Source organism: Macrobrachium nipponense, chromosome 26 (genome assembly GCF_015104395.2).
Source record: "Macrobrachium nipponense isolate FS-2020 chromosome 26, ASM1510439v2, whole genome shotgun sequence".
In the NCBI taxonomy this organism is placed as follows: Eukaryota; Metazoa; Arthropoda; class Malacostraca; order Decapoda; family Palaemonidae; genus Macrobrachium; species Macrobrachium nipponense.
The window spans coordinates 7354117-7363935 of NC_087215.1; the positions used below are offsets into that span (position 1 = coordinate 7354117).

The 9819-nt window shown below is 35.4% G+C and overlaps 1 long non-coding RNA gene across 1 annotated transcript in view; it reads right to left on the bottom strand.

The window, feature by feature from the left end:
- The window catches only part of LOC135199766 (uncharacterized), a 37772-nt gene extending 29897 nt beyond the window's left edge, over positions 1-7875 (bottom strand). Inside the window, exons 1-2 of the long non-coding RNA XR_010311113.1 lie at positions 7708-7875; positions 4617-4661 (exon numbers count right to left, since the gene is read on the bottom strand). This is a non-coding gene — a long non-coding RNA (uncharacterized LOC135199766). The remainder of the gene's footprint in view (positions 1-4616; positions 4662-7707) is intronic.
- Positions 7876-9819: the final 1944 nt, after the last annotated feature.

Here is a 9819-nt window from a genome sequence, read left to right on the forward strand (position 1 = left end):
GACATCGAATGCTAGTTGCTGTTTACAAAGCTACTGTCTTTGAACATAATTCTTTATCATAGTTAAAGTAGAATGTTAGCTCAACGATTTTCTGGTTATATGCTCCCATTAAAAAGCAGTTCGTAGTAGCCTACAGCCCTACACGACTGCATTACTTTGCCGCGAGGCTGAAAGATCACAAAAAACAGCATTTTTTGCACAATATAAAACTTTAATTGTCTGCGCAATACATATTGAGTTATTTGTGGTAATAAATATTTTTACTTAACACAGCTTATTTCGTGAATGATTTGTGGATGAAACCCGATTTTCAAAAGTATAGACTATTATTATCAAGAGAGCAAGAATGACAGCAGCGTGTTTCTAAAATTTTCCACGTCTCTTTACAATCTTTGAACGTTACGGTAACTGTCAAATGAAATCAAGATTAAGGTATGAATTTCTTAGAGAATTAACTTGAATATTATGATCCTTCTAAAACATACTTTAAAAACATATATTACCACTCAATCTCCCAAAGAAAATATAATGAAATTAAGTAGTTATAAATAGGACTGAGCTTTCACGTAAGCAGATTTTTCTCTCTCCCTCTCCACTTTTAAAACACATTTGAAATAATATTATCACTCAATATCTCAAAGTAAATTATAATGAATTAAGTATCTCTACAGATAGATCTATGCTTGCTCTCTCTCTCTCTCTCTCTCTCTCTCTCTCTCTCTCTCTCTCTCTCTCTCTCTGTCTCTCTCTCTCTCTCTCTCCACTTTTGAAACATTTGATCGGCGTCAATGACCTTTGATGTCAGGATGCCAGAAAACTTCCAATCGTTCATTCATTCACTGAAACATTTGAAAAAATATTATCACTTAATCTCTCAAAGTAAATATAATGAATTAAGTATCTCTATCGATTGGCCTATGCTTACGTTCTCTCTCTCTCTCTCTCTCTCTCTCTCTCTCTCTCTCTCTCTCTCTCTCTCTCTCTTTCTCTCGTCATAATATTTCATTCTTTATTGTAATGTTCTTCACGATTTCCAGAAGTACTGCCCAAATTTCAAAACACTTTCTCTCATTGTTTAAGATCCGTCTTCAATTACGTATGAATTTTACTTAAGTTTAGTGTCAAACATTACTTTATAAATAAGGTTTCACAGTAAGTTTTAAAAAAGGATAATCGATATTCTACCCTGAACTGACGTTACCAAACCAACAATAACGAATAATATAGAGCCTGTTTCTACAATCAAATATAATTGATTATAGGACCTCTACAGAATCTTTATGGTGTAAAGTTAATGGAAATCTGGAAAGCAACAAACGCTACGATTTTGAAGCTCCGCCCCCCTTTCTAGAGTTGCCATATATTGAACAATATATGTCCGAAGATTTCAAAAAACTGTATCTTAACTTTCCTTGCCGAGTGTACATTACAAAATCACAAATTATACTGGGTAAAGAGAGAGAGAGAGAGAGAGAGAGAGAGAGAGAGAGAGAGAGAGAGAGAGAGAGAGAGAGAGAGAGAGAGAGATCTGTTTGTCTTATGGAGTTGGGTGAGTAACTTAGACCTAGTGTCCTTAACATCATGTTTTACACTACTAAAAATATATATATTTTTACTAATGTTTAACTATCCACAATAAACAAGAGTAAATGATGTACAAATACTCAAGAAATACATACTTCACTGTGGAAGTGGAAGTCAAAACTGCAAGCGTTACAGGGGCTGATAGTTTCTTAGACCTATGTTTATAATTCTCACTTAAATGAAAACAGTAATTTTTACAACTGCTACACCCTTGAAAGCATAGTTAGTAGTAATATCCAACAATTTACTTACTGCCTACTACAGTATTGTAGTAAAAGGGAAAATGCAGTCAGACAGGGAAAATGTAGCTTCGTGCACTAATGAGAAAGATGCCATGTCACTTTCACTGGCTGTTGTTCAAAAGGCTTTGAGGTGAGCTTACCACTGTGTCACACGGCCCTCTAGTTACGCCTCATAATTCCTGTAGATAATAGCGCCCTTATATCATTTCTGGGATCACCTGAAGAAAAGCGACCCCATTACACGCTGGGGTCGCTTTTCTTCAGGTGGAAAATATTGGGGTCGCTTTTCTTATGGTGAGGAATTAACAACGTAAATAAAAAAGAAAGTATGACTTACTCTTACACACAAAATGTAAACATAAACCTACTACTACAATTATGGGGGACCCCAGTGGAAAGTGATTTTCAGGGCACTACCGAATCTAACACAATCACCTAACCTAACCTAGGGCCCCGTACCCCCTACCTGGGCCTAGCGGCGGGGGGGGGGGGGGAGCTCCGCGCCCCCTGCGACCCCCCCTTAAGGGCACTACCTAACACATCCATCAAAGTAGTTTTTAATGAATAAATATCTATATTTTTTCTCCTTTTTTCTATAATATTATGAGCTAAAGTTGGGTCACATGAAGATTGGAGACACCAACAAGCAGGGGTCGTTTATCTTCAGGTGGAAAATATTGGGGTCGATTTTCTTCAGGAGAGGTATTAGGGGTCGCTAATCTTCAGGTGATCCCATTTCTGCATTGAAAATTCATATTAACTAAACTTCTGGGACGAAATCGTTGGAAACATCAAATAAACTCGTTTGTTAACTTCACCATCGTTTAACAATTATAAAACAACACCACGTATTCCTCCGCCAAGGTTACTTGTTCACCGTTTCAACGATGACTACTTGTGTGACTATTGGCTGCGTGGGAGTATTCGAATATTGTAACGTCTTAAAATATAATGTGCAAAGCCTTGTATATAATTTTCGAGGACATTTACTAAAGTTTGTGATCTGCCTTCCTTGTGACAGAGTAATTTTCGACCTAATAAGGTAAGCCCGATGTGAGGACGTGTAATTCACACCATTAGACCTAGGTTAAGTTACCGCTATGAAGGGTTGGGACATGGCGCCCCTAGTTAGTGTGTCTAGGATGATTGATTTGATCCTAGACTGTATCTTACAGAGAAATATGACTTTCCAATGCGTTTTTATGCAACTTATTTTTCCGTCAGGATTTCCCAAGTTGGGGAGTCATTACTCCAAACCGGCTTGTTGTTTCTGACGGAAACCACTAGGAAAACTTATCGATAAAAACGTAAATTTAGCCCTTTTTTTCCCCTTCCGTTTGTTTTCTCGGTTAACAATTTAATCCCATTTCCTATTGAATATATGATGGTTCATTTGCTTTGTTACATAACCACATGTCATGTCATTCAATGTTGTTTTCTGAATATAATCGAGTCAATGTGTCAGTTTATGCAGTTCGACAATCATCATTTATTATAAAAATTTATTATGGTAACTGTGGTTGTACGATTGTTGGTGGTCTTGGCCTCGCTACTATTCAATTATTTGACGCCGGCTATAGAGTCTATTTATTTTCTCGTAACAACAAATTTTTACTTTGGCAGTAGATATTTTGCCATGTCACGGCAAACTACGTATTTGACGATTTAGCCGGCATTTCCGGTGCGCATGGCGTAATCGATTACTTTCGCATGTAAAAGGGATGCGCGCAGATTGTTTTGTTTTGCCTGCTTTCGTTGTAAACCGGCAAGAAACCACACGCAATTTAGCCGGAATTAGACTAAAACATTTTACCGGCTTTGGCTTGAATTGGCCGTGGACTGGCAAGCCAGCACGGAGTGGTATTTAGACCTAACCAGAAAACCATCTTTCTCGAACAGTAGTAAGAGTTAAAATGACAACGTCGCTGGCTTTAATTGACGAGAAACACTTTTGGATACATTTGTGATGACGTCATCCTCGGCAGTAATCGACTGTCCATGGGCACCAGAAATGCCGGCTAAACAGTCAAATACGTAGCCTGCCGTGGCAAGCCAAAATATCAACTTTGTTTAAGTTTACTTATTTCGTTACCTAAATCTCGTCATTATATCTACAAAGTCAATTGAAATTCCGTCCCTTCCTTAATTCCTCCCTTATTGCTAAAGATGCTTAAGGCTGTATAAAGCTGATTTCAATTGAAGAGAGAGAGAAGAGAGAGTAGAGAGAGAGAGAGAGAGAGAGATATGGGGTGGGTGGGAGGGGGCCTGTATCCAGCGGCGCCTCGATGTAATCTGTTTCCACAGAAGGGACCAGTTTAGGGTCATTAGAAAATTGTAGAGATAATCTCCCACGTAAATTGAATGTTTTGAGCCGTTCATTAGACTGGACCATGATTAGTTGTTTTTTTTTATTTCTTACACATGCATACCCATTATAATATATATATATATATATATATATGTATATATAGTATATATATATATATATATTATATATATATGTATATATATATAGTATATATATATATATATATATATTATTATATTATATATATATATGTGTGTGTATATATATATATGTATATATATGTATATATATATATATATATATACATGTATATATATATATATTATATATATATATATATATATATATATATATATATATATATGTATATATAGATTGTATGTATGTGTACACACAAACCACAACCTGATCATGCAAGAATGTATTAACTGAGCATGAAACTCAGTCTAAAAACAGTTCCAAACATTAATAAGAGTATTTACCTTTCCATTCCTGTTCTCGCACAGTTGCACTGACCAGGAACTGCCCTGTAAAAGATATATGAAACTAAATCTCGGATGGAAGAACTAACGTTATTCATTATATTGTTTCGTTGCTTTCTATTAATACCTGTCTCTTCCTTAAACCAAAGTTTAAAAAATTCCATAAACACCAGTTACATCAGTAAAGTTGTATTTCATGAAAATTTGATTACCCTGGTATATACATACATACATGAACAATCTCACCACTACCACACCACACACACACACACGATGTGATATGGCCGGCGGCGTAAAAATGTAACAATGAATGAATTAATGTCTAGAATTACTTGACAAAATTTCTAAATGTTCTAATGTCCTTCAGAAAGTGTTCATGACTGAAATTCTGGTAGGTTTGCTATGAACAAATATACATATAATATATACAAACATATATATATTAATTGTTGAAAAAACCAGTGCAATGTTATTAAATATGTTGACAACTTATGATAGGTTCTTGCCATAGTCGATTGGATTAGAGATTCAGTGTTTACCTCCAATGGTTAGATTGAGGTCAATTGTTGAGCTTTTTATTTTTTACTGTGATTAACTTTATATACTTTATGGTAAGATTACTGCCACTTGGTTTGTAAGGCAAGTGATGGACTCCTAAGAAAGTTAGATGCAACTAGAAACCCAAAACTATGAACCACCTGTTTATATAAACTGTGATGTACAAAATAAACATAAAATAATAATAATGACAGTTTGGATAGTTAGTATGCGAGACAACAACAACAACAACAACACCAATAATAATAATAATAATAATAATAATAATAATAATAATAATAATAATAATAATAATAATAATAATAATATAATAATGAAACTAAACTTTCAAAAAGTAAAATAAATAAGTATATCAGTGCATTAAATGAAAAGCCAAAGGATATCAATATTACGTGCAGACGAAAATACTCCACAGTGAAACTTCTCCGGGAGAGAACTTGTAAGAAAACTTATAAATTGAAAAAAAAAAAAAAAAAAAAAACTTCACGGGTGAGAGATTGGTAGCTAAGGAGTTCCCCAGAACTCGGTGCAACTAAGAGGAAATCTGTGGAGGAACTTGAAATAAAATGCGGTAGGAAAGGAAAATTGTGTGGGCGGTCTGGAGCCCCGAGACTGAAATGCAGTGTGAGTTATATCGCAGGAATTTTCGGTCTTTTTTTAACCATCATATATATATATATATATATATATATATATATATATATATATATATATATATATATGTGTGTGTGTGTATGTATGTATGTCTATATGTATGTATATGTTGTATGTATGTATGTATTATATATATACATATAGCCTACTATCCTGGTTACTTTTTATTCATCCTAAATCTTGTGTATAACTGTTACTCACGCTCTCGCTTTTAGATACTTCTTTATTTTGATCATTATTATATTTTTTCCCTTTACACTGAAATAATACTGCCATCCAAACCTTTATTTTAGAAATTTCCATGCTTAAGGAGGAAATTTATTGAAGTCTACATACGACTTGCAACCTTTGTAGTCGTCGGTGATAACTTGTCCATTCAACAGGGAGAAGCAAACGTGTAGAGGTTATATTTACAAGGGAATTCTCTTTACGGCTAAGGTATTATAATGAGCATAAGATTTTAAAAAAAAACAAACGTCAAATTAATAATAATATGTTTTACCTACAATCAAGTATTCCACTAAACACAGAAACCTTTAATAAACAAACTACCCTCTCAAAAGTGTTGCTCGAGTTTGCACTTTAACTGTAGTTAAAACGTGGAAAATAATGCGTCTTAGACTTTATATGTAAGCATTATAAAACGGAGTGGAAGAGAAAATACTACAATAATCATTATTACGAAAAAAAATCTGTAATGACAAGGTATTCGGTGAAGTATCAATGGATCACTTACGGCTTATAATAAAAGCATTAAGTGACCCAAGTGTTAAATATCTATCAGAGAGAGAGAGAGAGAGAGAGAGAGAGAGAGAGTGGAGCAGGTAGGAGAGGAGGGGGAGGGGGTGAAGGCAGACAGGGGTAGGAGTGACTCCTCCAACGTTGCCACAAACTCCACTCCGGTGAATGGGAGTCGGATGGTGTGGTGTAGGCCTAGTCTTGCTACATTCATTGAAAAAAAAAGTTTTGATCTCGGTGACCATGAGCCTCATATTCAAATTAGATATTTTATCCAACTTATATTCACTCCAGAGTCAATTTTTGAATTCAAGCGGAGTTTCGTATGCTCTGGACAGAGATTTATAATCCCGTCCAAAGCAATTCATTTGATAGGCTTCATAAACCATCGAGGGAAGCAGTGAGGGTCTAATCTGGACGCTGATATATTACGCTTAATATTTATAATTCCAAAACGGTTATGCAGACGATGTGGAACGTGTTCATTGCAGTAACAGCGAAAATAAGTCGTGATTGATAAGTGTCTATTTCCTAAAAACACGATTAAAAAAAAATGCAATAAATCATGCTTGCAGACATACTTCGTTGATGCTTCGCGCTTTGGCTTCACAATTATTACAACACTACTATTAGGGAAATAAATTCTGGGACTAGGAAACTGACGTTGGAGTATAAGGCATTTTTTTTTTTTACCCGGAGATAAATACCAGATGTCCAACGGGAAAATACTATGATATTCATTTAACTTCAATGAATATCAGTTGCGAGGAACTGCTAATGTATGATGATCATGACGCTACACGTGTATTTGCAGTTCACAAATATACAAATTCACATAAATGTGAATGTATAGTACGATGTGATTGGATGTAATGATAGGGATGATTATGTCTTAACTTGGGCCGTCAACTGGCGCCTGCCAATTTCCTCTATAAATATATACCTAAGCACATTTATTCCGACACACAAAATTTACGTAATGACTATCTCATATAAGTTACAGTAATCATAAAAACCCGGATTTCAGTGAAAACCAGAATTACATCTAGGTTTCATCTAATGAAATATATTAATGAATATTCTTCCTCCAAAAGGGCTCAGGGGAAGAGGGTTACAGTTGAGATGTAGGCGACTGACTTACAACAAGCAATTGCATTTTCCAGCTGTGGCCATTGTTTCCCTTCTTCCAGTAATTATTTCTTAGCCTATCGTTTTCTCTTGCTGGTTCATCGTCCATTTCTACGCTAACTCAAATATACTTCAAAAGTGCTTGGTCAAAGACGCCAGGTGATAGGTCACCCATACACTTTCACTTGTAGATGGAAACTGGGTGGCGGGGAGGGGGACGGGAGGCGTGGGCGTCCAACGTCTGAAACCGCGGCTGTTTCCACCACTTCCCTCGACACAGGGTTTCCATCTCTTAAAAATTTAATTGGTCGATTGTTGGTAGTGTTTCATGCCCACTGTTGAGTGTTGCTTTTTTTCATTTTTTTACACATTAGCTCACTTTTGTCGATGCTACCGTAAGCAGCTTTCATAATATTCTAATTTTCTCAATTATAATGAAATAGAGAAAGTACTAATTAGCAACTTTGCTGAGTGCGAATGCACGTTATTTCATTGTCACATGTTTTCTTTGTCTATTGACACATTATGTTTCTTCGTATATTGAATAATTTATTACATTTTGTTCATTGCAACTCCTTCGTGACTTTGATTTTATTATAAGCTATTTTGTTTTCAAGCAAAGGAAAAAAAAAAATCGCGCTCTAGCACATATGTGTGTGTTGGTGTCTGTTAACATAACAACGAAATGCTGTGTATTCAGTTGACCATCAATATGCCTGGATAGCGTAGAATCTCACAAGCAATCTCTTTCGGTGGTTTAATTCAGACTAGATTTTTTCGAAGACTCCATATTTCACTTCATTTCTTGCTTTATAGAATCATTTGATTTTTTCCCAGTATTAATTACAGCTTTGTTTTGATTTCTATTTGTTAGCTTTTTTTAATCTAACATGGATTTATTTGCTTTGCTATTCCTCCGATTATTTATAATTCTGAATACCTCGGTTTCTATTCAGATTACTAGTCGCCATAAAAACAATTATGATACTACCTTTGTTAGATCAAACCCCCTCAGGTAAACCCATAGTCCCCTTCATTTATTATTTATTTATTCATTCATTTAATCCTTTATCATTTTTTTTTATTCATTCAGTATCTATTGATTTGTATATATTCTATAGCTCGAATACTGACCCTTCTTCACTCCAGCGGTTGAAACGGTTGTTAACCAGAGGCTTTGCTTATTTACCCCTTCAGGCGAACGATGCAGCAGACGGGTCGTCGGCTCGTCGGCACAACGGGCAGCAGAATGGACGCGTCCGTGTACCGAGGCGTTGGTTGTACCGATGTGCGTGCATTTGGCGTTCTGGTAAAAGCTAAGTGATGCGTTTTGTTCATTTCGGTGGTGGGTATTTTCGTTTATTGTTTGATGATCTCTTTTTTTTTTTTACTTGAATATACATTTTACAGATATAAACTCATCACACACACATTTATATTTATTAGGCCTAAGGTCTTTAGGCCTAAGGTCTACGGTAACCACACTGAAAACCCTACAACCAAAAATCAAGCAGACAAGAGGAAGCTTTTTAAGCAGCTTTATAGAAAGGGAAACGTGAGAGAATTCATAGCCGTGTGGGTGTTCACGTGATTCCGTTGGTGATATTCAGCAACCATTTCAAGGTTCGAAATTCTGCGTGTTATTTAAATTCACAAAATGTGCTCATGATTTATTTGGGAACTACATATTCTTTGATGTTAGGCTTAATTTATTTACTAATTAACAACCATTTTCATTTTATGATATAACAGTGAAGTTTAAACAGTCATTTTTTAATACGTGTTGGCCATCAGTAATGTAGTAGTTGACCTGAAGGAGAGTAATATTTAGTGTTTATTTTGTAAGAGAAATTATTATAATACAGTAGCAAATGTGCCATAGTCGTGTACATTTCAATATACAGGAAATTACATACACACACACACACGCATAAATTGTGCGTTTGTGTGTGTGTGTGTGTGGGGGGGGGGGGGGGGGGTTGTAGGTACAAAAACGCCGATGCAGGCCTTATCTTCTTTTGTTATTGCCAATGTTCTGAAGCAGCATTGCATTTTGCTCTTGAACGAAATGTATTGCGAAAGAAACATAAATCTAAAAGCAATCATCATTTCATATATGTATAAG